This window comes from Phacochoerus africanus, chromosome 1, assembly GCF_016906955.1.
Source record: "Phacochoerus africanus isolate WHEZ1 chromosome 1, ROS_Pafr_v1, whole genome shotgun sequence".
Classification (NCBI taxonomy): Eukaryota; Metazoa; Chordata; class Mammalia; order Artiodactyla; family Suidae; genus Phacochoerus; species Phacochoerus africanus.
In genome coordinates, this window is record NC_062544.1 from 85,240,773 (window position 1) to 85,268,619 (window position 27,847).

Here is a 27,847-nt window from a genome sequence, read left to right on the forward strand (position 1 = left end):
AGGCGATGGCTGAGGTCATTTCTTTTTAGAAAAACACTCCACATAGTACTTACTTTTGGTTTAGAACAATGCCAGGAACTTTGGTTTCCCCCAACCCCAACTTTTCATTATGAAAATTTTCAAACATAAAGAAAGATTGAAAAAAGATCTCAAAGAACATTTGAATACCTACCCTTTAGATTAGACGATTTTTAACATTTTGCTACCTTTGCTGTATCTTCTCTCTATATATTTTCTAATGTATTTGGAAGTCTGTTACAAACATCAAGCATTCCACCTTAAGTAATTCGTGTACCCACCTTAACAGGAGGGGCATTCTCTTACATAGCGATTATACTATTAGCAGTAGTTCTCTGCTATTAGCTAATATCCAGGACATGTTCAAATTATCCAATTACTCCCAAACTGTCTTTTATAGTTGTATTTTTTAAAAAACCAGGATCCAACTCATTTGGCTAGTAAGTGAGTCTGCCTCTTAAGAAAAATAGAAATTACTGAATAAAAAATATGTAAAAAGTCCTGGAGTTCCTGCCGTGGCTCAGCGGTTAACGAATCTGGTTAGCACCCCTGAGAATTCAGGTTCTATCCCTGGCCTTGCTCAGTGGGTTAAAGAATCCAGCGTTGCTGTGAGCTGTGGTGTAGGTTGCAGATGCAGCTTGGATTCTGCATTGCTGTGACTGTGGGGTAGGCCAGCAGTTACAGCTCCAATTCGACCCCTAGTCTGGGAACCTCCACATGCCATAGGTGCGGTCCTAAAAAGCAAAAGAAAAAAAATATATATTTGGTCCAAAATAGAGAAGAGTGGGTATTAAAACACAGGTAATGGTTGGGGGGACAGCAGATCAATACTCTACAACCCAATAGCCAACAGATTTGGTGCAAAATGACTTTGAAGAAGCAGGAAGAACCATATCATGAACAATCTTGAATATTACTCCAAGGAGCTTCAAATTCATTCTTCTGTTGAGGTGAGTTTTACCATCCTGTAAAATATGACAATGTCAGGACTAAATACTCAGCTTTAAGAGAATCTCGCTAGTATGATATCCATTAGTGCTGGTCTCCTTTCTACCTAAATCCTTTCACTACAGCAACTTAGATGATTGGATTTTTAAAGCAGTCCTCTTCAATATTTGGATTACTGACCAATAAGCTGACCACATCTAAGTCTTTTTCCAAGGCTAGGGGTTTAGTTCATTGTCAAAAGGACAGCATATTTTTTCCTTAAGGGACTGATTTGTCTCCTCAAAGGTTACTTTGACAGTCCTAGGCAGCTGAAGGCCACAGGGGAACTTGACTCCTCTCCCTGCCCTGTGGAAGCCTGTCACAGGGGATTTCATCACAGACTCTCTATGGCTGGAACCTATCTTGTACTGGTCATTTGTAAGTATGAACATTTGCCTTCTCTGAGGAAAAAGTGAAAGTTCTTTGCACCAGTTATAAGTACGTTACCATTGATGTGAAAACCACATACAATTCAGCATTTCCCCCCTTTATTTCTAGCTGAGGACTCAAAGGCAAAGAGAGGTTAAATTACTTCTCTGGGGTCACAGTGCAAGACAGTGGGGGATAAACACCTTCAGTGGGCACCACGACATGCTAGTTACTTAGCTCTGTTGTCTTGTAGCCTGTCTCCCTGGAGTGGTTGTCTGAGAAACTCACAGGGCATCAGATATGCAGGGAACTGTAGTTGTTTCGTTTCTCTATACCTGCTTTGACCTTTCTCATGGTCCCCCAGCTCTTGAACAGCTGTGACCACAGCCACTAGCCAATGACTATTTCAATCTTTCTCAGTTTTGCTCCTCTCAGTTTAATCATCCAGGAGAGTCAGAGTACAACCCCTGCTTACAATTCTTTCAGGTAAGAATCTTTCTTGGATTTCCTTTTTCTCCTCTCCTCTCTCAGAAATGGCTTCTGGGTATTTGAGGGAGGACAAAGAAAAGAGATACTTTTATCCACACTGTCTTAGGTTGGTTTTCCAGAAGTAGATCTTGAGATGAGGATTCTTTAAAGAAATGCTCCCAAGGAATGCCTGGAAGAGGGAGTGCTCAGGGGGCTTCTAGAGTGCTGATAACATCTTGATTTAGATAGCTGTTTCACTGGTGCATTCATTAGAAAATTCATCAAATTGTATGCATATTAGTGCCTACTTATGTAAGTACACAACGTTAAAAAATTCCATTGATTGGGGAGGGATAAATTAGGAGTTTGAGATTAACAGATACACACTATTGTATGTAAAAACCATAACCAACAAGGACCTAAAATAGGAAAAAAAAAAAAGGGGATCCCTTGTGTGCAGTGGGTTAAAGATCTGGCATTGTCACTGCAGTGGCTCAGGTTACTGCTATGGCACATGTTTGATCCCTGGCCTGGGAACTTATGCATACTGTGGGTGTGGCCAAAACAAAGAAAAAAAAAGAAAATATTCCATTTTATATATTTTTCTGGATATGTATATAGGAGCAACCAATTTATGAATATAGGATATATAGATATGTATCCTATGGATATAATTGATGGAAATAGGAGCACCCATTTAAGAAAAATTTTTGTACTACATTTTGTACTAAAACATTTATTGACATATAATTCATTACCATAAAGTTCACTCGAGGTGTAAAGTTCAGTGGTTTTTAGTATATTCACAGAGTTGTTTAATCAATACCATTATTTAATTTCATGACACTTTCATCACCTCCCCTTCAAGAAACATTGTACTAATAGCAGTCACTCTCCATACCCTCCTCCCCATCCTGGGAACTACTTAATCTACTTTCTAGTTCTGTGGATTTGCCTGTTTTTGACATTTCATATAAATTTAATTCATAAAAGGTATAGTCATCTGTGACAGGCGTCTTGCATCTAGGATGTTTTCAAGATTCGTCCATGTTGTAGCTATATCAGTACATCATTCCTTTTTATTGCCAAATAACATTTCATTGTGTGGACAAACTACATTTTGTTTATCAATTCAACAGTTGATGGACATTTGGGTTGTTTCTGTTTTTTTATTATTATGAATAATGCTACTATGAGCATTCATGTGCAGGCTTTTATGAGGGCATATATTTTTATATCCATTTATATTTAACTGAATAGAAACACTTATGCCTTATAAAATCATCTTATAATTTATCTTTTAGATCAAAGAAGTCAATCCAGTAATAGAATATTTAGAATTACATGATTACTATAATATATTCACATTGTATTAAAACTCACAGTGTTATACAAAGCTGCACTCAGAGGAAATTTCATAGACTTAAAACATTAACACTGAAAAGAAGAAAAATAAGTGAATTAGGTATTAAGCTCAGGAAACACAAAAAGAACAAGAGGAACAAAGTAAACAGGAGGAACCAGAGTAAGAAGAGGAGGAGGAACCAGCCAAATAATTGTGCAGTTTCAGGAAGAGGCAGGTAGACAGACGGTTGAGTGAAACTGGTCCTGTGGGGAATGTTGTTGTCTTATTTCCCAAAGTAGTCCCCACTTGAGGGCTTAAGGTAAAGAGCTTTCCTATTCCCTTCATGCCCCCTGCCCCCCACCACCCCACCAGCTGCTCTGGTAGCCTGAAAGACACATCCAAAGAAGAGTTTCAAGGGAAGGAATTGGAGGCAAAAGGACATAGGAAAGGAGGTGGGGTTGGTGCACATAGATCATGTTAAGGGACCCAAGGGGATCTGGGCAGAGCATCCACAATATCCACCTCATGGTGTCTTCCAGCTCCCCTGGTCTTTGCAGAATTGTCCTTTATCTACATGGTTTCATCTTACCATATAGGCTAAGAGAACACTGAATTACATAAGCTGCTAGAAGTGGCAGCTTTTATGACAGAGTATAGTTACACTTGGCTTGGCCAGGACCTGGAAGTCTTCCCATGTGACTATTCCTTGTATAACCTGTGCACCCATACACACATCTGTTCACTTACACTTGCCATGCTTCACATTGGCACACCTTCCCTGTTCCTGGCTAAGGCCATCTATGGCAGGGTCTCTGCTATGTGGTGACCTTGTCCTTTCTCACTGTGAGTCCCAGAAAGCTCCTGGGCTCTCCTATCAGTTACTGTTCTATCTCCCTTTGGAGAGATACTTTGGAGAGAACTTGCAAGTTCTGTCCATGCCTAACTTGGACTCAAGAAAACTAAACCATGGCTCTCACACTCTGCCTAATTCTGCTCTTGTTTGACTTCAATGGGGCTGTCCCTGAAGCTGGAGTCAGTGCAGCCTGGGAGGCAAACTTCTCCTGTGCCTTAAGATTGAATTTATGAAAATCCCCTCTGGTTTAATTACTTCCTTTACTCTCAAGCTTGCTATTTTCAGAGAAGCTCATCTCTTTCCTGTTTTGTTTCTCTCTTCCCTAAAGCTCTTTATATAAGAAGCAGCAAGTGTTGGGTTTTTCACTTCCTATGTATCACATCCTCCTTACCTAGGGCAGTAGGCCACATGGCCTTGGCCTTGGATGGGATATTTATCTTCACTATGGAAGACAATCTGATCTAGATCAGCTCCTTTCTTGATAAGTTAAAGCTGGAGATGAGGGAAGTTAGAAATTTCTTAATTCCTTTTCTTTCCTTTTCTTTTGACAGAGCCTTGCTTTTTGGGGGTTGGTGTGGGGGCTGTGTTTGTGGCATGTGGGAGTTCCTGGACCAGGGATCGAATCCAGCCACAGCAGTGAAACCGAGCCACAGCAGTGACAATGCCTGATCCTTAACTCACTATGCCACAAGAGAACCTGCTTTTTAATTTTTTTCATTTGTTAAAGTTTTATTGAAGTATACTTGATTTACAATGTTGTGATAATTTATTCCGTACAACAACGTAATTCAGTTATACATATACCCACACCCGTTGTTTTTCAGTTTCTTTCCCCATGTAGATTATCACAGAATATGCCTACAGCAGGTCTCTGTTGCCCAGTCAAGAACTCTTTTAAGGCTTGCTGTGCATTTGAAAATTTTATTTTCTAAGTCAGAGGCTAAATATTAGCTTTCTTTTCCTTTACATTCCTTTTTAACAGTCCTAATTCCCCCCCAAGGCAGATGGGTGCCTCGGGCTGCCTAGAGAGAGCTGTCTCTAGAATTAAGTGTAGAGAAAAACATGAATGCTGTTATTAGAGCAGTACAGTTCTGACCCAGTACTCTGACTTACAACTTGAAGGTTGATATCAGGTTTTAGATTCCATCTAATCATTCTAATTGGTTAGGAGACAAAATGCAGTATCTTCTCCTATTAGCAAATCATCAGCATAAGTGCAATTTCCTCTTTTTTTTTTTTTTAAATATTTCACTTTGGGTGTGGCACCACAAACTGTAAAAAGATGTAAATGATCATAAAAATGATCATTCCTTTCTGTAAACTACTACTTTTTTTTTTTTTAACCAATAGACTATAGTTTTACAAAATGGCATTATTTCCTAGTTGGTGGGCTTTTTAGTCACCAATTAAAATAGCCTCTTATGGACTTCTTCCTTTTGCCTCAGACCCAAAAGGTTTCTGCATGATACTGTTTCTGGTCCAGTCTTTACTTAGAATTTTAATATTTTCTTCGTCATAGATATAGACATTTTTGCATTAATTTTTGACTTTTAAAAATTATTTATTAGGAGTTCCCATTGTGGCTCAGAGGGTTACAAACCCAATTACCATCCATGAAGATGCAGGTTCAATCCCTGGCCTCACTCAGTGGCTTAAGGATCCTACATTGCCTTGAATTGTGGTGTAGGTCACAGACACAGCTTGGATCTGGTGTGGCTGTGACTGTGGCTGTTACCAGCAGCTGCAGCTCTGATTTGATCCCTAGCCTGGGAACTTCCATATTCTGCAGATGCCTCCCTAAAAAGAAAAAAAAATTATTAAAATAATATTACATATCTTGATTACTGAATTTTTTGATACATACTTAAATTTTAGATCTGGAGCAAGTGCCTCTCTTGATTCACCCTCTTGTCTTCAAGATCCAACTTCACGAAGCCTTCTCTCATGTCACTAAATGGATTCAGTATTTTCTTTGAATTTGTATATCACTTTCCTTTCCATTTTCATGACCTTACCACTAGAATCACCTATGTACATATTTTATTGTCCATCTCCCACTCTTTACTTGTAAGCCACTGGAGGCTGGAATCCTGTTTTGATTCACCTTTGCCTCCTTTTAACATCTACTAAAGTACCTTCACAAGAAATGTTTATTTAAGGAGTAAAGCACATTCCGTTTTATTAGGAGGGAAAATGTATAGTACTTTTTAGGAAAATTTATACTAGAATGGTTATAGTTTTTTAAAAAGCAAAGGTGCTTGGCTAACTTTTAGGCCGTCTTGGAAATTTATTTGTACTGAATGCCTTATGTTTGTATGATGCAATATAAATGAATTATTACTATATTACACTCAATTTCTGTCCCCTTAGCATACTATTGACTAATAGTAGTCAGAAGGGAAATGCATTGAAGAGAAGAGGGATAGAAACCTAGAATTAAATGTTTGCCCTTCATATTCTGCAAAAAGGGTAATCCATGTAAGATACCCAGGAGCTGATTGTACAATTTATCTTTAAGCAATTTGATGCAATGTTGCCATAGGACATGACACAGTAATTTATTCCTAAAATGTTAGATTCTGTTAGTATTTTCAGATCAAACTTTGTTTTCTTCTTGACATAATTGATTACTGCTTTCATTGGGATTTATTTTAAAGTAATTCTGAACTGAAAAACTGCAAGGGAAGGAGAAACTGCGCATTTCTCTATTAGGGCAGCTGTGTGTAGAACAGCACAGCAAAATGCTTTTTTTCCCCCCTCTCATTTGATTTCTCTGTCTCTTTATTGCTCTAATCACTGTGGAAAGGACTCCAGGTCACATATCAGTCTTTGAAGTGAAGATTATTGGACACACAGGTTGAAATGTCCTGCCATCAGTGGTAGTGATTGGATATATGAAACATAGAGATTTGAGTACATGAAACACATTCATTTGTATATGAATTGTGCCTTTTTAGATGCTTTGCTTCCACTATACAGTCAAGTCCTTTGTTGCATTTCCCCACATACATCAGTTAGCCATTGCTGTATAACAAACAAACCCAAATTTTTGTAGCTTAAAACAACAATATTTATAGTTTATTATGAATGTATAGATTGACAGGGAGGTTCTGTTGATCTAAAATAGGCTTTGCTGGAGTTCCTGTTGTGACTCAGTGGTAATGAACCCAACTATTATCCATGAGGACATGGGTTTGATCCCTGGCCCCATTCAGTGGGTTAAGGATCTGGTGTTGCTTTGAGCTGCCATGTAGGTCACAGACAGAGATCAGACCTGGTGTTGCTGTGGCTGTGGGGTAGGCCAGCAGCTGTGGCTCCAATTCAACCCCTAGCCTGGGAACTTCCATATGCCACAGGTGCAGCCCTAAAAAAAAGACTAAAATAAAATAAAATAAAATAAAATAGGCTTGACTGGTCTTGCTTAGGTGGTCTCCCTCATGCGTCTGTGGTCAGCTGGTTGGTCAGTGGAGGATCACGACTGGTCAAGATAGGAGCTTGTCTTTGCTTCACATGGTAGCAGGTAAGCCTTGACTTATGACCTTGGAAGTGGTGTGGATCCAAGAGGAGGAAAGCAAAAACATGCAATCCCTCTGCAGGTTTAGGCCTTGTACTCTCATACTGTTACGTCAGCCGCCGTCTATAGCCAAAGAAAGGTGTGAGCCCATCTGAGAATTTCTGGAATGAGCTGCAAAGTCATATCACATGAGGCATGGATTCAAGGGAGGGAGTAATTGGGAAGTAATTTCAGAATCAATCTACCCTACATTGTGAGATTGTCTCTTAACTTACCATTTAACTTATTCTGTAAAATATCTTGAGATAGGAGTTCCCATTGTGGTGCAGTGGAAACGAATCCAACTAATATCCAGTTTTGATCCCTGGCCTTGCTCAGTGGGTCAGGAATCCAGTGTAGCTGTGAGCTATGGTGTAGGTTGAAGACTCTGGTCTGGCATTGCTGTGGCTGTGGTAGAGGCCAGCGTCTACAGCTCCAATTTGACCCCTAGCCTGGGAACCTCCATATGCCACAAGTGCGACTCTAAAAAGAAAAAAAAAAAAATCCAAGATAGATTTCAGGATACATATGGTTATGCAATTTTTTAACATAAAAAGTAAAAATGGGAGTTCCTGTCGTGGCGCAGTGGTTACTGAATCTGACTAGGAACCATGAGGTTGCAGATTCAATCCCTGGCCTTGCTCAGTGGGTTAAGGATCTGGTGTTGCTGTGAGCTGTGGTGTGGGTCACAGATGTGGCTCGGATCCCGCGTTGCTGTGGCTGTGGCTGTGGCGTAGGCTGGTGGCTACAACTCCTAGCTTGGGACCCTCCATATGCTGCAGGAGCAGCCCTAGAAAAGGCAGCAAAACAAACAAACAAACAAACAAAAAAACTAAAAATGTAAGATTAGGTATGAGGGAAGTGAGGAGGGGACCTGACAGGTGTACAATGTCATCTATAATCTCCTCCCTTTGAGTATGAGTAGGATCTGTAGATATAACCCCCTTGATGAAGTTATATGGCAAAAGTGATAGTATGGCCATTTCCATGATTCTGTGGGATTATGTAAGACTGCCTTTGCAGACTGGGAGGTTCTCCTATTGGCTGTGAAGAAGTAAGTTGCAGGGTTGTGAGAGGGCTGGGAGAGGGCCATGTGGCAAGGAATTATGAGGGCCTGCATAGAGTTGGGAATGGTCCCTGGTTGACAGCCAAGAGGGAAGTGGAGACCCCAGTCCTACATCTGCACAAAACTAAATTCCACAAACAACCATGTGATCTTGGGTTCCAGAAAGGAATGCAGTCCAGCCGTCACCTATATTGCAGTTTTGTGAGACCCTAAGCAGAAGAAACAGCTAAGCTCTGTCTGACTCCTGACCCATAGAAGCAGAGATTATAAATGCATGTTGTTTTAAGCCACTAACCTTATGGCAATTTGGTATGCAGCAATAGAAAACTAACACATCAAATGAGAAATCCAAATAAGACTTCAAGATAAGACAAATGGAAAATAGGAACAAAGTTTTGTAGATACCACAGATAGGGGCTTTAGACAGTTATTAAGTTGAAACACAAATTTAATTCTGAGATACTTGGAGGCCAAAATCAAAGGAAAAATGTGGTCTTTATTATTATTGTTGTTATTATTATTGTTGCATTTACTTTTGTGTGAAGCATGTGATTCCTCTTTCAGACTTAAAAGACATGAGTATCCCAATAGTGAATAGGATATTCACAATTCATAATTCACAGTTCATGCAACAATTCACAATTGCTACCAATCAGTATCAATCCTGGGGTAGTCATTATCAGAAAGTTGCAGCTGATGTGCAGGGTTTAGGGATGAGGGAGATATCAAGACAAAAGGATGATTCAATTTAGCGAGTACTCCACAGTTGCTGCTGGGTTAGAAAGTCAAATACAATTGTCTAAAAACCCCTGGTATTCGTTTGCAACTGTGGCAGATGAGATTTTTTTCAAGACAGAAGCAGCAGCTCCCCAATAGAAAATCTTGTACATGTCCCAGGCAGAGGGAAGCAGGGAGGGGACCAGCTTTAGAACTTATCTCTGCCACCAACCTTGCCCTCCATCAGGCCTGACTGATGAGGAGCCACTGATAGATGTTGGCTGGAGGGTGAGCTGGGCTGGAGAAGAGAGCTAGAAAAATAACTCAGTAATCTTGACTTGAGACAGAGGTATTCTGGACTATTCTCAATGCTAGTGAGGCAATGGGGATGGAAGTGGGATGTTTGGAGAGAAATTCAAGGGGTGTCAGATTAACCAAAACACTGAATGGGGATATCCAGAGATGTAGAAGGAAAACTGCAAAAGAGAAATGTCATAGAAACTAAGGAGGAAATAGTTTTAGAAGATTGGGCAACAACCTCAGGTGCTATGTGGAGGTAAAGTAACATTACAATTGAGAAGTTTTCATCATATGTGTCAGTTCAGGGGTGACCTGAGACCTTTAGTGATGAAAGGGGGGAAAATAGGATCAAGAGTCCAGGTGAAAGATTAGCTTTGGATAAGAGGGACAAATTTTCCTAGAAATGGGTGAGAAAAAGAGACAAGGAAGGCTTTATTTTTTCCCAGAGGAGAAGGGTAGGGAAAGGAATTTAATGTAGTTTACTGTAGTTCCTTCTGGTTTTTTACTCCCCACTTTCTCTGTCAAGCAGGAAGAGAGTTGCGGAAGATGAGTGAGGACATTCTTTGGACTGGCCAATTGAGAGGCAGAGATGACCACAAATAGAGGAATTTCTGGTCAATGGTAAGGATCAACTCTGGGTGCAGAATATGGTGTTTTCTGTATCTCCTTGCCCACCTTTAGTTCAGGGCTGCTTATAGGGCATTAGATGGATCTTTAAAAACATTATACTAAGGGAGAAGCTAGTCACAAAAGACCACATATTGTATGATTCTATTTATATAAAATGTCTAGAAAAGGTAAATCCAGAGATAGAAAGTAGACTGATGGTTGCTTAGGGCTGAGTGGAGGAGATGGGAGTGTTCCATTTAGAACGTTTGATTTCAAGGTGCCTACGGGACAACTTTAGAGATTTCCAAGGGCAGTTTAGATATACGAATCTGGTGACCAGAGGAAAAGATGGGATGGAAATAAAGCTTTAGTAATTATCAATACATAGGCAATAACCAAAACCATGAAATGAATGGGAAAGGCTCAGAGGAGGAAATTTTGAAAGAGTCAAGGGAGATGCTGGAGTCATGGGAGAATCCACAGCCCCAATTTGAGAAGGTTATCAAGGAGACGCTGTTCCCAGAGGAGGGTCACATTTTGTTCATGGAAAGAAGCCCCAGAGAACAGAGAAGACACTGCTACCGAGGTGAGTAGGAGAAGGCAGGTGAATTGGGTAGAAGTGGTAAAAGCACATGACAGCATGAGAGAGGATTTATGAGGATAACAGAGATGAGGGTCTCATGGATGGAAATATCCAAAGGGTATAGAACTTGTGTTAACTGTTTTTAGGTGCTGTCCCTTATTAGGATGTGAGGGTTGGTTTATTCTAGGAGTTGGCCCTGTGGCAGGTGGCTGTCCTGGGTTTTTAGGGCACAGAGCCTAGCAAGCTGAATATAGGAGAAACTGAAGACAGGGATTGATTTTGCCATGGTTGCGTGGTAGGTGATGAAAGTGTCTGGCATTGTGGGTGTACTGGCTAACAGGAGTGATGTCTCTCTACCCCTTATCAGATTCTTTATCCTGGTCCCAGATCCCCATACCCGAAGCCATGGACACTTCATGAGAAACCCCAATAACACCTGGACCTAGGATTGGAACTCTTCTCACCATACCATGCTTCCATCATCTTGTCACATATAAGCTAACCCTTGTTACCAGTTTGCTGAAATCCATTCTCAGGTCTTATTTTGCCTTGAAATCTTACCTAGATGGTTGGGGCTAGGACACTCGAAGATGCTCAATCTTTGATAGAATTAACAGCTATAATGGTTTGGAAGCCTGAATTATCTCCTGGTAAAACTATTAGCTGGATCCCCTAGGGCTGGACCTGGAGTGAGGAGCTGTATATGGGATTACATAGCCTGGAAAGATCAGGCATAAAAGCCAGATCCAGAGGACCAGAGACCAAGGTCCATGAATTTGGTTCTGCAGATCCAGAATCACAGTGTGAAGAGACCAGAAATGATAATTAATAATAACCGTAATCAACATTTTTGAGAGCTCATCTGCTCCAGATGTGTTAAGCTGCCCTACAGATCTCGTTTCATTTTCACAAGTATCTTCTGAGCCAGGTGCTGTTGTGATCCTCAGCTTATAGATAAGGAAACTGAGGCTTAGGGAGTTTAAGTACCTGGCAAGCTGCAGAGCTGGATCATAACCAATGTGTTCTCACCAGAGCCTGCCTGTGTCTGTTATGCTATCCCCTGAGCTGTGGCTGAGAATGCTGTTGGCATTGAGGGTCTTTACAACTAACAACTTTGATGCAGATCTTAGCTCAGTCTTGTTGTCTGGGTGAGGCTTCATGACAATTTTGTTTCTATTTCCTTGGTTTATGGCTCCAATTTCAGGGAAAGGCCAGTTCTGCGAGGGTGGTTCTGGGAGATATTAGGCTTAATGGGGGCAGAAACCCAACTATAACTTACATTTTATTATATTACAAGGATGCAGGGGATTTTGTGAAGCCTCATAGGCATGTGGCTGAGTTTCAGGAACCACTGGAACAGCCCTTGAATACTTCCAGGATGGTATCTGTGAATCTCATACTTCTATATTTCAGGCTCTCTATCTGTCTGTCTCTTTCTATTTCTATCTCTACGTCTAGTTCTTCCTCCTACTGCCTTCCCTCTCATCCCTGCCCCTTTGTCTGTTTATCTCTTTTTTTCTCTCTCTCCAGACACATTTTTTTTTTCAACCTCTGTAGTTATGGAATGGGACCCATGACCTTGAGCCCTGATAGTTTTTGAATTTTACATCAAAGAGTGGTCCACAAAGTAGCAGTGTTAGGCTCACCTGGGTAATCATTAGAAATGCAAAATCTCAGGCCCTCCCCCAGACCTACAGAATCAGACTGCTGGGGTAGTAGTGCCCAGCAGTCTAACAAGCTCTCCAGGTGATTGATTCTAATGCATGTCTGGTTTGTGAACCACTGGTTTCTCTCTTACGGCTTCAGCCATCTGGAGGGAGACTGACCAATTTGCACTCCCAGGGTCAATATTTTCAGCAAAGTGTTATGGGCATAGCTTGAGTCCGAGGTCCACCTCTGCATTGATTAGCTGCAGCCTGACAGCTGGGTCATACTATAACCTTCCCCATCCCACTGCAAAACATCTGGACAGATTTGTAGATGGGAGCTATTTCAGAAAATAGGCAGTCTGGAAAAGAAGTGGGGTGCAGGAGGAATACTACATGGACAAAACAAGAGAAATGACTAGATCTCAATAACGAGAACCTGAGAGGCCTTCTTGGCTGGGCAAAACCTTGACGAGAGTGGTCAGGGAAGTTAATGAAACCCAGATGCTGGCCTGTCCAGGGCAGCCTGTGGAACTAATGTCCATACTGTTACCAGAACTCTGGTTTGGCTGCTCCTCCCTCAAGAATCCAATGCTGAGAGACCAGTGTTGAGTAAAAGGAAAGATAGCTTTATTGAGGAGGCTGGCAGTCCTAGGGAGAAGGTGGATTCCTATCCCAAAGAACCAACACCACACTTGCCAGTCAGGGGCCTAGAGCTTTGAGAGGGGAGTTGCAGGGGTACATAGGCATTAGGTGTGTGGGGGGTTGGGGGGGATGTGTGTGTGTGCTATGTGCAGAACAGCACAGTCAGCTTCAACAATCATCTTGAAGAGTTCCCGTTGTGGTGCAGTGGAAACAAATCTGACTGGGAACCATGAGGATGTGGGTTCAATCCCTGGCCTTACTCAGTGGGTTGGGGGTCGGGTGTTGCTGTGAGCTGTGGTATGGGTCACAGATGCGGCTCAGACCTTGTGTTGCTGTGGCTGTGGCTGTGGTGTAGGTCAGCAGCTGTAGCTCCCATTTGACCCCTAGCCTGGGAACCTCCATAAGCTGCAGGTACAGCCCTGAAAAACAAACAAACAAAATCATTTTGACGATGCTTTTACCAGAGTCATCTTGATTATTTTAAGTACAGTTAATCTTCAGTTCCAGGGTCATTTTGTTCCTATTTCCTTGAGGCCACTTTTCAGAATTGGAAAAGATGGAGCAGCTTCTGTCATGGCTACAGTCTGCTCATCATATAGTTAACTTCTTCCACCTGGTGGGGGTTTCAGGCTCTACAGAACTGCTGAAAGGATACAGCTCAGACTGTTAATCTATAGCCCTTGAGGAGGAACTAAAGGTCCTTGTCTTTCTTTGGTTAACTATCATTATTTTGTCTTGATTGCTTTCCTTTGCTTCTGCATTTTTTTCATTTCTGTGACTAAATTTAATCTTTAGCTACAGGCAAGAGTCAGCTGGAGGACATGATTGGGGTGGGGAGAGGACGGTCCTGTCCCACAAAAGTCCCATGGGGTCCTGCTGTATTACAGCACTCTCTCAGGGATTGGCTTGGCCAGGATCATGGTGTAGGGCATTAAACTTCACACTGACCCATTTCTTATCACCTTGTGTCCCTTTTTCCTGAGCAGTCCCCATCCAATTTATTGCCTGCTTTAGGTCTTGGAGGTTGCATTAGTCACAGCAGCAATTCCCAAAGTCAGGTCTCTGATACCCTCAATTATTAGAAGTCCTCAACAAATTTTTAAGATTCTAAAGGGGTCTGAAGATCAAAAAGTTTGAGAACTACTGAGTTGGAGTACAGTTCCCCTGTCATAACTGAAGAAATATACAGAAAAAGGGATGACAGTATAGAAATTTCTCTCTGTTTAAGTAACAGTCCAGAGATCAATAGGGAGGGAGTCCAGGGCAGGTGGTGGTTCTGTTACATGGGTCATCCAGGGTCTCATATTCCTTCTATCTAGTTGCTCTAATATCCACTAATCTGGGGTCTGTGGATAGACTTTGGAATGTCTATGAGCTTAAATAAGAAAACCGCTAACAGAAATGTAGTTTCTTCTTCAATTATGGGTGACAACTCATAGTGATGTTAGGACTAGAGACTTTGTAACCATTGGAAGGCACAGGTATTGTCAAAATACATTATAGTTACTGCAGTTATCTCAACTACCATTTATACTCATCACCTTAAAATCACGTTAGTCAGTAGACCCCCCTGGTTAAAGTGTATTATGTAATATATCAATAAAGAAATAGGGTAACATATCATACATTTACTGAAAAATATTTTATAACTGTATTTCATGATGACTGACTTCCTTCGTAATTCTTATAATTTTGGTATGATTGATTTCCTTGGTAATCCTTTGTATCTTTATGTATTTAATGCATCATTCTTTAAGATCTCAGGACATTCACCAGCATGCCAAATTAGTCCATGTTACAAAATGAACAAGATGTCCTGTTCTAGGGTCATGGTTGAAAAAGGAAAGTGAGTAGAGGGGGAAAAAGTCCTTCTGTGAAAGTGCCCCCAGGACTTTCTGCTTCTATGCCATTGTTGGGAACTTAGTCACAGGGCCATATCTAGCTGGGAAATGTAGTTTCAAGATGGGAGGTCGTGTGTCTTGCCAAAACTTGAGGGTGCATGGGGGTTAAATTACTAAGGGAATATTGAACAATGGGGTGAGGAACAATTCATGGTCTCCTTTCAGGCTTCGTTAGGGCTTTACTTCTTCTCTGTCAAGTATCCTCACTTTGTGCTCCTCATCCATTCCTCTGGAGGCTGTTCTTCCTTCTCAGTGATGATTATCCACCCCCACCTATCCTCTTCTGAACAATTATGCAAAACAGTGGTCTGAAGTGACTGTCATAAAAAGAATGAAGTTCTTGCCGTTTGCAACAACATGGATGAACCTGTAGGGTACTATGCTTAATGACATAAGTCAGATGGAGAAAGACATTATATGTTTCATTTATATGAAATAAAAAAATGAATGAATGAATATAGCAAAACAAACAGACTCACGGGTACACAGAACAAAATAGTGGTTACCATTGGCGAGTGGGGTGGGGGAGGTGCAAGATAGAGGAAGGGGATTAAGGGGTACAGACTGCTAGGTAAAAAATAAATAAACTACAGGTATGTATAGCACAAGGAATATAGCCAATATTTTATAATAAAAATATGTGGATTATCATCTATAAAATATTAAATCACTGTGTACACTTGACTCTAATATGATATTGTAAGTCAGCTATACTTCAGTTTTTTTTGGTAATTTTATTTTTTTTTTTTACAGAATAAAATACATATATTTAAACACAATTACATTCACACAGATTATTATATCATGGATCTTAAGAAACAGATTAAGTGATTCCCTCTGGAGAAGTGGAATGGAAAATATGCTGAGACAAATAGGAAATTTATTCTATACTTTATCCCATTTTGTATGGCTTTCATCTTTACTATTTGGTATTATCTATTACATTTCAATTTTTCTGTAAAAATTAGCATTATGCAACTAAAATTTATAAAGAAGAAAGCCTTATATACCATTATAAAAAGAATACCTTAACTAGTAAGAATAACAAAAATAATACACCCTCTGAAAATAAGTAAAATATAAAATGCATAAATTGGTTAAAAAACAGTGTAACTATACAAATATGTCCTCACAATTTGTTACATCTTATTGATTCTTCAGTAAAGGCATTACACCATTCTAGGTGATGTGATAAACAAGACATTATAGACCTTACATTGTGCCATGGAGAGAAATGGTTATTAATAATACAATTGTAGAACTGTATTATTTAATTGTACAGTTGTCTTATTTAATTATAATTATCATAAATTCTTTGATGGAGAGGAAATCAGAATCAGATCTAAGAAGATTTCAGCATTCCAAGAATGATGTCAAATGACCCCCTTCCTGGTGGATTATGCACTCGTTTACTATGAGATATATTTCTTCTCCAGAGATTCCTTGTTTGTGTATCAACTGTAGATTTTTGGTTTGCAGTTATTCTGAAGTTTTGATATGAGTCTATATGTATATGAGATTGTTTTAAGTTGTTGTTCTCTTAATTGCAAGTTCATCTCCAGTGTCCTGCATTTGTACCCTCCTCTTCTCACGATTTCTGTCTGATTTTGGTGGTATGATTGTGCATGGACGATTTCGTATCTTTACTGTGTATATACCTCTACTGGTGAGCCTTGTCATTTGTGGAATTTTTGTTTCCAGTTGTAGCCTTTTCTTTTCTGCCTAGAGAAGTTCCTTTAGTACTTGTTGTAAGGCTGGTTTAGTGTTTCTGAATTCTCTTAGCTTTTGCTTATCTGTGAAGGTTTTGCTTTCTCCTTCAAATCTGAATGAGAGCCTTGCTGGGTAAAGTAATCTTGGTTGGAGCTTTTTCTTTCTTCATGTTAAGTATATGGTGCCACTCCCTTCTGGCCTGCAGAGTTTCTGCTGAAAAATCTGCTGATAACCTTATTGGGGTTCCCTTGTGTGTTACTTGTTTCTTTTCCCTAGCTGCTTTCAAGATTTTCTCTTTGTCTTTAATTTTGGTTAGTTTGATTAATATGTGTCTTGGTGTATTCCCCCTTGGGCTTATTTTATATGGTACTCGTTGTGCTACCTGGATTTGAGTGAGTGGTTCCTTTTCCATGTAAGGGAAGTTTTTGGCTATTATCTCTTGGAATACTTTTTCTGTCCCCTTCTCTCTCCCTTCTCCTTCTGGCACCCCTGTAATATGGATGTTGGTGCGTTTCACATTGTCCCAGAGTTCTCTGAGACTCTTCATTTGTTTTCAATCTTTTTTCTCTTTTCTGTTCTGCATCCGTAATTTCCACTAATCTGTCCTCCACCTTGCTTATTCATTCTTCTGCCTCCTGGATTCTGCTGTTAGCTGCTTCTAGTGAATTTTTTTATTTCAGTTATTGTATTTTGCATCTCTTCTTGTTTAAGTTTTGTATCTTGTATCTCTTTGGTCAGTGTTTCCTATAAGTCATCCATCTTTGCCTCCAGTTTATTTCCAATGCCTTGCATCATCTTTAGCACCAACAATCTAAAGTCTTTTTCCTGGAGGCTGAGAATCTCCTCATTGCTTAGCTGATTTTCTGGGGTTTTTCCTTTCTCCCTCATCTGAGTTATAGTTCTCTGTCTTTTCATTTTTATAGGTTTTTGGTGTGGTGCCCTTTTTACAGATAATAGAGTATATTATCTGTAGATAATAATAAGTAAGCCTCTCTTACTTCTGGTGTCTGCCCCCCTTGTGGCTGAAGTCAGTAGGGGGGCTTGCTGTAGGCTTCCTGATGGGAGGGGCTGATGCCTGCCCCCTGGTAGGTGGAGCCGATTCTAATCCCTCTGGTGGGTGGGGCTTAGTCTCTGGATGGGATTAGGGGCTGCTGTGTGCCTGAGGCTCTTTAGGTAGCCTGTTTATTGAGGGGTGGGGCTGTGATCCCACCTGGATTGTTGTTTGCTCTGGGGCTTCTCAGCACTGACTGACGGCTGGGGCCAGATTTTCCCAAATGGCCACCTCCAGAGAAAGGCAAATACTGAATATTCCTGAGAGCTTTGCCTTCAATGTCCTTCCCTCAGAACAAGCCACATTCACCCCTGTTTTCCCATGATGTCCTCAAAGAACTGCAGTCGGGTTTGACCTAGGTTCCTGTAGAGACCTCTCTCTGCCCTGGGACCTAATGCACGTGAAACTCTGTGTGCGCCTTTTAAGAATGGGGTCTCCGTTTCCCCCAGTCCTGTGGAGCTCCTGTGCACAAGCCCAGCTGGCCTTCAATGCCAGATGCTCCAGGGGCTCTTTCTCCCAGTGACAGATCCCAGCATGTGAGGGTTTGATGTGGGGCCCAGAACTCTCACTCCTGTAGGTGAGTCTCTGTGAGCCAGTTAGTTTTCAGTCTGTGGAGCTTCCCACCCAGAGGTATGGGGTTGTTTATATCGTGAAACTGCCCCTCCTGCCTCTTGATGTGGCCTCCTCTTTTTCTTCTGGAGTAGGGTATCTTTTGTAAGGTTTCTGGTCCATTTGGGTGGAGATTGCTCAGTCTTTAGTTGTGAATTTTGTTGTTTTTGGGAGAGAAGTTGAACTCCAGTCCTTATATTCTGCCATCTTAATCCTCTCTCTCTGAAATCGAAAAATAAACTTTAAGTGTATTTGAGCCTTTATGCATTTTTGAGTTTGTTTTACAGCCGACACTCCCCTAAATAACATAGAGCCTCCAGTTCTTAAGAGTTTTGTTTCCACTTTGAAGTGAGACGTTCACCTAAGAATTAGTTACATGTATTTTCACAAAATATTTAATTTAATTGAGCACTCCAAGTGTTCAGAGAGGTCTCAATTTCCCCCAAGAGATTAATAAAGCAAAATGGATTGAGACGGTTGATGAAGCATCTAACAAATTACTTACTTGTCTAAATTTTGCTGATATCATGCTGTTCACTTCCAAATAAGTTCACTTTTAATTTTAATATCCTTCTATAGATGTGAAGAATGTTGTTCTTTGAATAGAGACTGTAATTTTTACATGTTATGCTCATTTTACAGTTGTATTTATTTATACTTCACCTCTCTCCAAAAGAGTTTGCAATGACTTATAAAAAGTGACTTAGCAACAAGGTTAATAAAATAGAAAAGCAGGCTATATGAAAAAGGACAAGGAAAATATGCTAAATACAGTTGTTCACGTGATTGAGTTTCGACCTCAAGTTTAAGCTTCTTGGCAGGCTGGGGAAGAGGAAAGCGCGATAAACTACACATCAGCCATCAGAAAGGAGGAAGTGTGCTCATCTCTTAGGGCAGTGAATCTTCATCTTCACCCAAGTTTCAAAGAAATGGTCCTCACTATTTTCATCTCAGGGGAGTCAGAACTACCAGAAGTGAAACCATAATGGAATTTTAAAAATGCTCCTTAGTTCTGTGAATGAATTCATGGTGATACTGAAAAAGGGAAGAAACAGCCTAAGTAATTACCAAATTCCTTTTGTTTTTTATTTTCCACATATCTTTTTTTTGGTCAGTCAGACAAACTTTATTATTTATATCTTTTGTTTTTTAGAAATTCAATTATAAGGAAATAATCGAAAATTTGGCGAAAATTCTTAAATGACATCCAGGTATGAAACTTTAAATTATAGATTTAAAACAATAGAAATTGCTTTTGGTTTTATTAAAATTATTTAACCTAGTGAGATTTTTTGTTTTTGTTTTTGTTTTAAGTCAGGTTTCAGAAACATTTTGCCTATAACTACTGGCAAAGTGCCTATAGTAAAATTTGATCACAGATGAAGTGGTCTAGAAAGAGATATCAGTTTGTAAGTTTCAATTTGTGTTAAGACCCAGGTATGTTTATACTTGTCATTTTTAAAGTTTATAGATTATTGACTATACCTTTATGTTTAAAACTTGTGAATGTGAGCAGTATAGTTTCCACGTATCTCAACCCTTGGGAACTTAGGGGTTACTTAATATATGATGATCCTTGATATCTTCACTTATAAAAAATAAATTTCTTTGGCTCTGGAAGGGTGCACTCTGGGTGGAATAGCTGGTTTGATTCCAAAATCATTTTGAGGAAATTATGCCATTAGTCAAGGTGAATTGATATTTGAAGGTAATTGTTTTATCTTTCTTGTGAGGAAATTTAGTTTTCTCAATGTATGAACTTTGGAGTCCTCTAAAATTGAGGGTTCTTAGGTTGGGATTTCTAATGAAGTACCCCTGTATTGTCACAAGCCACCCTAATTAAACATTTTCAAGCACAGGTATTTCTCAACTTGGATTTCATGTGCTCAAAGATACTGCAGCTGGAGATTGCCAACATTTTTTTAAAGATATTTATTTTTTCCAGTATAGTGGATTTACAATGTTCTGTCAATTTCTGCTGTATAGAAAAGTGACTCAGTCATACATATATATATATATTCTTTTTCTCACATTATCCTCCATCATGTTCCATCACAAGTGACTAGATATAGTTCCCTATGCCATGCAGCAGGATCTCATTGTTTATCCACTCCAGATGCAATAGTTTGCATCTATTAACCCCAAACCCCAAGTCCATTCCACTCCTTCCCCCTCCCTCTTGGCAAACACAAGTCTGTTCTCCAACTCCGAAAGTTTCTTTTCTGTAGAAAGTTGCATTTGCGCCATATATTTGATTCCACATATAAGTGATATCATATGGTATTTTGTCTTTCTCTTTCTGACTTACTTCACTTAGTATGAGAATCTCTAGTTGTATCCATGCTGCTGCAAATGGCATTATTTTGTTCTTTTTTATGATTGAATAGTATTCTATTATGTATATGTACCGCATCGTCTTAATCCATTCGTCTGTTGATGGACGTTTAGGTTGTTTCCATATCTTGGCTGTTGTGACTAGTGCCAACATTTTCATTTATTTATTTATTTATTTATTTATTTTGGCTTTTTTTTTTTTACTATTTCTTTGGGCTGCTCCCGCGGCATATGGAGGTTCCCAGGCTAGGGGTCTAATCAGAGCTGTAGCCGCCAGCCTACGCCAGAGCCACAGCAACGCGGAATCCGAGCCGAGTCTGCAACCTACACCACAGCTCATGGCAACGCCAGATCCTTAACCCACTGAGCAAGGGCGGGGACCGAACCCGCAGCCTCATGGTTCCTATTCAAATTTGTTAACCACTGTGCCACGACGGGAACTCCCGCCAACATTTTTATTAGATGAGGAGACTGAGGCCCAGATTGGGCACATGACCAGCCAGTGGTCCCAGAGAGAGTGAAAAGAGAGTTTATCTCTATTATGTAACAGATGCTTCTTTTAAGTACTGGTTCAGTGCTATTCAACATAATACAATAAACTTTTATTAAACACCAATGATAGGAAGGACTAGACCACCACCCCTTAAAAAATTTTGAGCTACATAGAACTTTTTTGCTTATTTCTGTATTATATTAAACCCAGTCATTTCTATAAAATACAGATAGGCAATGTAAGAGATCAAAGTGAAAATATTGAAATAAAATGAAGAATCAAAATATTAATTTCTGATAGAATGATGTTCCAGATACAGTATATTATCCTTTCTACTCTCTGAAGATTTCAAAGTACTTAACATTGTCCTAAAATTCATTTAGCTGGGTGCTGTATCAGACATTGGATGCTATAAGTTTATTCTTATTATTTATTTGTTTATGTATTTATTTATTTTAGGGCCACACCCTCAGCATATGGAAGTTCCCAGCTAGGGGTTGAGTCAGAGCTGTAGCCCCTGGCCTACACCACAGCCACAGCAATGTCAGGTCCAAGCCACGTCTGCCACCTATATCACTGCTCACGGCAACACTGGATTCTTAACCCACTGAGCAAGGCCAGGGATCAAACCTGTATTGTCATGGATGCTAGTCAGATTTGTTTCCACTGAGCCACAAGGGGAATTCCTATTCTTATTATTTATTTAATACTGTCAAAAGAGTTGGTTCTCAGTGGGAATTGATAGCTCTAAAAGGATGAAAACTTTGCTTCAGTATTCTAAAAGGACAAGTACCATTCGGCCAATACTTCTCTTCCTAAGATCATCAGTGATTGATGTAGGAAAATATTAGGAAGTAACTGATAAAAATTGGCCCAAATGAATAATCACATAATTTCAAAAGTTTTGTAAGTTTATATTTGTTTGATCTGGTATGTGCTGCCTCATAGGAATAAAGGAGTTTGTGAGATCTTAGTACTTAAGGAATAAAAGAAGATAAAATTCACTTATTTTTCTTACCAAGTAAAATTTAGAATTTATTCATGTTTAAAGTTACCCACTGTATTGCAAATTCTCTCTTGCTTAAAATAGGAATGCTCAGAGTTCCCATTGTGGTGCAGTGGCAACGAATCCGACTAGTATCCATGAGGTTGTGGGTTCGATCCCTGACCTGGCTCAGTGGGTTAAGGATCCAGTGTTGCTGTGAGCTGTGGTGTAGGTCACAGGCGTGGCTTGGATCTGGCGTTGCTGTGACTGTGGCGTAGGTTTGCAGCAGCAGGTCCGATTAGACCCCTAGCCTGGGAACCTCCATGTGCCATGGGCACGGCCCTATAAAAGACAAAAGACAAAATAATAAATAAAATAGGAATGCTCAGTTTTTAAAAAATAAATAGTACTTTATGTTGGCCTTTGTCTTTTGAAATATGTTTTATCATTAGTACGCAATTTATATGGTCATTTTTTACTTTGAGGTGAGAATATACAATGAGAGAAAAGACAGCCTGTTCAATAAATGGTGCTGGGAAAACTGGACAGCCACATGGAAAAGAATGAAATTAGAACACTCCCTAACACCATACACAAAAATAAACTCAAAATGGATTAAAGACCTACATATAAGACCAGACACTATAAAGCTCTTAGAGGAAAACATAGGCCAAACACTCTCTGACATAAATGACAGCAATATCTTCTCAGATCCACCTCTTAGGGTAATGACAGTGAAAACAAAAATAAACAAATGGGACCTAATTAAACTTAAAAGTTTCTGCACAGCAAAGGAAACCCTAAACAAAACAAAAAGACAACCCACAGAATGGGAGAAAATCTTTGCAAATGAATCGACTGACAAGGGATTAACCTCTAAAACTTGCAAACACCTTCTGCAGTTCAATACCAAAAAAAAAAAAACCAAACAACCCCATCAAAAAATGGACAGAAGATCTAAACAGACAAGTCTCCAAAGAAGACATACAGATGGCCAAAAAACACATGGAAAGATGTTCAACATCACTCATTATTAGAGAAATGCCAATCAAAACCCCGATGAGGTACCACCTTACACCAGCCAGAATGGCCATCATCCAAAAGTCTACAAACTGGAGAGGGTGTGGAGAAAAAGGAACCCTAGCACACCGTTGGTGGGATTGTAAATTGGTGCAACCACTGTGGAAAACAGTATGGAGAGTCCTCAGGAAACTAAAAATAGAACACACATTTGACCCAGCAATCCCACTCCTGGGCATCTATCCAGAGAAAACCATGACTCAGAAAGACACAGGTACTCTGATGTTCATTGCAGCACTATTTGCAATAGCCAAAACATGGAAACAACCTAAACATCCATCAACAGAGGAGTGGACCAAGAAGATGTGGTACAAATACACAGTGGAATATTACTCAGCCATTAAAAGAAACAAATACCAGCATTTTTAGTAACATGGATGGACCTAGAAACTATCATGCTAAGTGAAGTCAGCCATACAATGAGACACCAACACCAAATGCTTTCACTGACATGTGGAATTTGAAAAAAGGACAGACTGAACTTCTTTGCAGAACAGATACTGACTCACAGACTTTGAAAAACTTATGGTTTCCAAAGGAGACAGTTCTGGGGGTGGGGGGATGCGCTGGGGTTGTGAGATGGAAATTCTATAAAATCGGATTGTGATGATCATTGTACAACTACAAATGTAATAAATTCATTGAGTAATAAAATATAAATAAATACTATACTAAGAAAATATATTTAAGTGAACATGAACCATCAAAAAGTGGTTCCTTGTTATCTTGGATTTTGTTTTTCTTAATAGAAAGTTTGCCAGAATTTGGTTAAGTTAATTAAAAACATTAAACCATAGAACATAAGAGTAATAAATGGTTAGTCTATTTGGCTCTGGCTACCTTTCTTTTTCTTCTTCTTTTTTTTTTTTTTTTTTATCTTTTTAGGGCCACGCTAGTGGCATATGGAGGTTCCCAGGCTAGGGGTCGAATTGGAGCTGTAGCTGCTGGCCTATACCACAGCCATAGCAACACGGGATCTGAGCCACATCTTTGATCTGCACCATAGCTCACGGCAACGCTTGATCTTTAACCCACTGAGCAAGGCCAGGGATTGAATCTGCATCCTCATGGGTGCTAGTCAGATTCATTTCTGCTGAGCCACGAGTGGAAATCCCCTTTATTTTTTTTTTAAATTTTTCATGGCCACACCCATGGCACATGGAAGTTCCTGGGCCAGAGATTGAATCCAAACTGCAGCTACTGTGCTGGGCTAGGGATTTGAATCTGCACCTCCACAGCAGCCCAAGTCACTATAGTTGGGTTGTTAACTCACTGTGCCACAGTGAGAACTCCCCTGGCTACCTTTCACTATGAGTGATTAATTAGCAATTATAGCCCTGTTATGTAGTCTAAGAATTATTTTTCATATTCAAAATCAACCTTTTAACCATCTCTAAAATGACAGTGCAAATGACATAGTTGCAGTTCTGAGAAATGATAAACTACACAGATAAAAGCTACAGTGAGCTTTTAGGTACATAAAACAGGCTCATATTCATGTAAGTTTTAGTTACTTGCTTTACGTGTGAACATATCATCATTTTGGATATGCTGCCTAAAGTTCTAGCTTAAAAGCAGAAAGCACTAATAGGTTCAGTAAAGTGGATAGAGATCCAGGGCAGAGAATTTCATACTCATTTCCGTATTCTGCAAATTACAGAGGCTGTGCAAGAGGGGAGGGGGTTAATGACTATTAATTGGTGATAACAAGTTCCAGCCTCTTCTATCATTTATTCACTTAGTGAGGGAGAAAAGGGAAAGACCGAGGGGTCATTGAAGAAATAACTCTGGATTTATGATTTGGGCTTATTTCACAGGCAGTATTAAATAAACAGGGATAAACAGATGAAAATAAAAATCACCCCAAATTGTATAATTTAAAGATAACATTATTAACATTCTGCTGTATATAGCATTTTAACACTATTAGCACATGCTTTATGCACATAGTGTTGAAAGTTTTTTCTTTCAAAAATTGTATCATGTTATATATATTATTTAAAATATATTATTTATTGAACCTCATAAATTTCCTCCATGTCAGTAAATACACTTTAAAATATTAATGGCATGTTTTCTTCCATCATTCCCCACTGTACCATTATTTATTTAACAAAAACTTTAGTTTTTGGACATTTAAGCTGTTTCAGTTTTTTTGAGTGTAATAAATAATGCTGTGATGCACATCTATGTATATACACCTTTGTCCAATTAGCTCTTAAGATAAATTGTAGAGTTGTTATGTGAAAGGGCAAACACCCCTTTACGGTTTTTGGTATGTAGTGAAAACTGCCTTGCAGAATGTGTATCATTTTATATACCTGTGGACATATGAAATTCTCTTTTCCTCCAAATCTTGAAAATATCATGTGCCTCAACATTTTTTATACATAGTGTTCTTTATACATACTTTATACATAATTCTTATTAGGTTTATTATTAGCTATTTTATACTTTTTTAGGTGTTGCCCATGGGAATAATTTCTACTTGATTGTTGTTTGTATGTAGGAAATGAATTGATTTTTATACATTTATCCAGTAATCTACCACTTAAGTGAATTCTATTATTATATTTCATTGTTTTCCCATTTTTTTCTCTTGGACTTTCTGTATATATTGTCCACTATTCTTATTAAAGCAATCTTAAATGTACTGAGTACAGAAGTAAAAATACGTGAGTGTGTGTGAGTGTTGTGCATTACCGTGTTCATGCTGATGGAGAGTCAAGAATTTGGAAAGAGGGAGTTCCCATTGTGGCTCCGTGGTAAGGAACATAACTAGTATCCATGAGGATGCAGGTTTGATCGCTGGCCTCACTCAGTGGCTTGGGGATCCAGTGTTGCCATGAGCTGTGCTGTAGATCACTGATGGGGATCAGGTGCCTGGTGTGGCTGTGGCGTAGGCCAGCAGCTGTAGCTCCAATTCAGTCCCTTGCCTGGGAACTTCCATATGCCACAGGTGTGGCTTGAAAAAGCAAAATAATAATGACGATAATTTGGAAGAAATCAAAAGTAAATAACTATGTTTTATTCATTTCTTTTTCTGCAAAATCTAGCATAGGTATCAGGTATCAGGATATCGAAGTTGCTGTTGGATGGTAATCGAGTAAATGAATGAATGATCTGCCCTTCTCTTGGTTTGGTTTCCTCAGCTCTGCCTTCATGTCCCTTTGGGAGCCTGCTCATTGTGGAGTCCCATCATGCCCTGAACTGAGCCCACATTTGGTTATGACATCTGCTGGGTCCTCAGCACTCCCCTTTCACATGGTCTAAGTTGGTAAATACATCACTTACCATGAAAGACCTGATGAGGTACTAGAGGAGACAATATGAACACACATGCAATCATTAGAGACTAGATTAATGTTAGATTTTGAGGTTCTTCCCTGGAGCCACATGGTGCTGTGTACCTAGTCAAAGATACCTCCTATTTGAGCAATGCTCATGAAGAAAGTGCTGGGTCTTCACTGAACCAGGCTGAGTATGCAAAAAGGTGGTGTTCAAGCCAAAGGCAGGATCCTACATGAAGGAGTGTAATGGGTGCCCAGGTCAAAGAGGCAAAAAGAGACACAAGACCAGGCAACAAATTTGAAAACTGGACGGACAGAAAGTCTCATCCAGAACATGTTGGAACAAATGTCTTAGAACCAAAGTGGTGGTAACATAGGAACTCAACATTTATCTGGTTTCTGTGCATGATGGGGAAGGGAGTTGGGGCAGAAACCTTGAAGGAAACTCACAGGGTTAGGCTGAACTGTACACCAGGGGAGGTGTTACTCAGAGGGAGAAATAGGAGTCATGGCCTTGGAGTTCCTGTTGTGGTGAAGTGGAAACGAATCCTACTAGTATCCATGAGGATGTGGGTTCAATCCCTGGCTGCCTTGCTCAGTGTGTTAAGGATTCAGCATTGCCATGAGCTGTGGTATAGGTCGCATGTGCGGCTTAGATCTGACGTTGCAGTGGCTGTGGTGTTGGCTGGCAGCTGTAGCTCCGATTGGACCCATAGCCTGGGAACTTCCATGTGCTGTGGGTGTGCCTCTAAAAAGCCAAAAAAGCAAAAAAAAAAAAAAAAAAAGAGGAAGTCATGGCCTCTATAGGGCCCTGTAAAGAGTGAGGTTTTATTCAAGGTTGAATAAAACCAGCGGAGGGTTTTCAGTTTAGGAATGACATGACCTGACTTATAGTTTTTTAAAATTAAAAAAAATTTTATTGAAGTATAGTTGATTTACAATGTGTTAGTTTCAGGTGTATAGCACAGTGATTCAGTTAGACATGTACATACACCTGTATGCAGGTGTGTATGTATATATATAGTACATATATACATATATATGTATTCTTTCTAAGGTTCTTTTCTCTTATAGATTATTAAAAAATATTGAGTATGGTTCTCTGTGCTACACAGTAGGTCTTTGTTGATTATTTTGTACATAGTAGTATGTCTATTTTAGCCCCAAACCCCTAATTTATCCCCTCCCTCTTATCCCTTTGTTAACCGTAAGTTTGTTTTTCCTACAAGGGCTTT

The 27,847-nt window shown here is 39.7% G+C and overlaps 1 long non-coding RNA gene across 2 annotated transcripts in view; it reads left to right on the top strand.

Moving 5' to 3' along the window:
- The first annotated feature begins 1,729 nt into the window (after positions 1–1,729).
- LOC125111968 (uncharacterized) overlaps positions 1,730–27,847 on the top strand; it is an 82,916-nt gene continuing 56,798 nt past the window's right edge. The window contains exons 1-4 of one of the 2 annotated variants that reach the window (XR_007130997.1): positions 1,730–1,860; positions 7,466–7,560; positions 10,206–10,297; positions 19,584–19,643. This is a non-coding gene — a long non-coding RNA (uncharacterized LOC125111968). Of the gene's footprint in view, positions 1,861–7,465; positions 7,561–10,205; positions 10,298–19,583; positions 19,644–27,847 lie in introns of those variants that run through there. The other variant, XR_007130996.1, reaches the window with a different exon arrangement.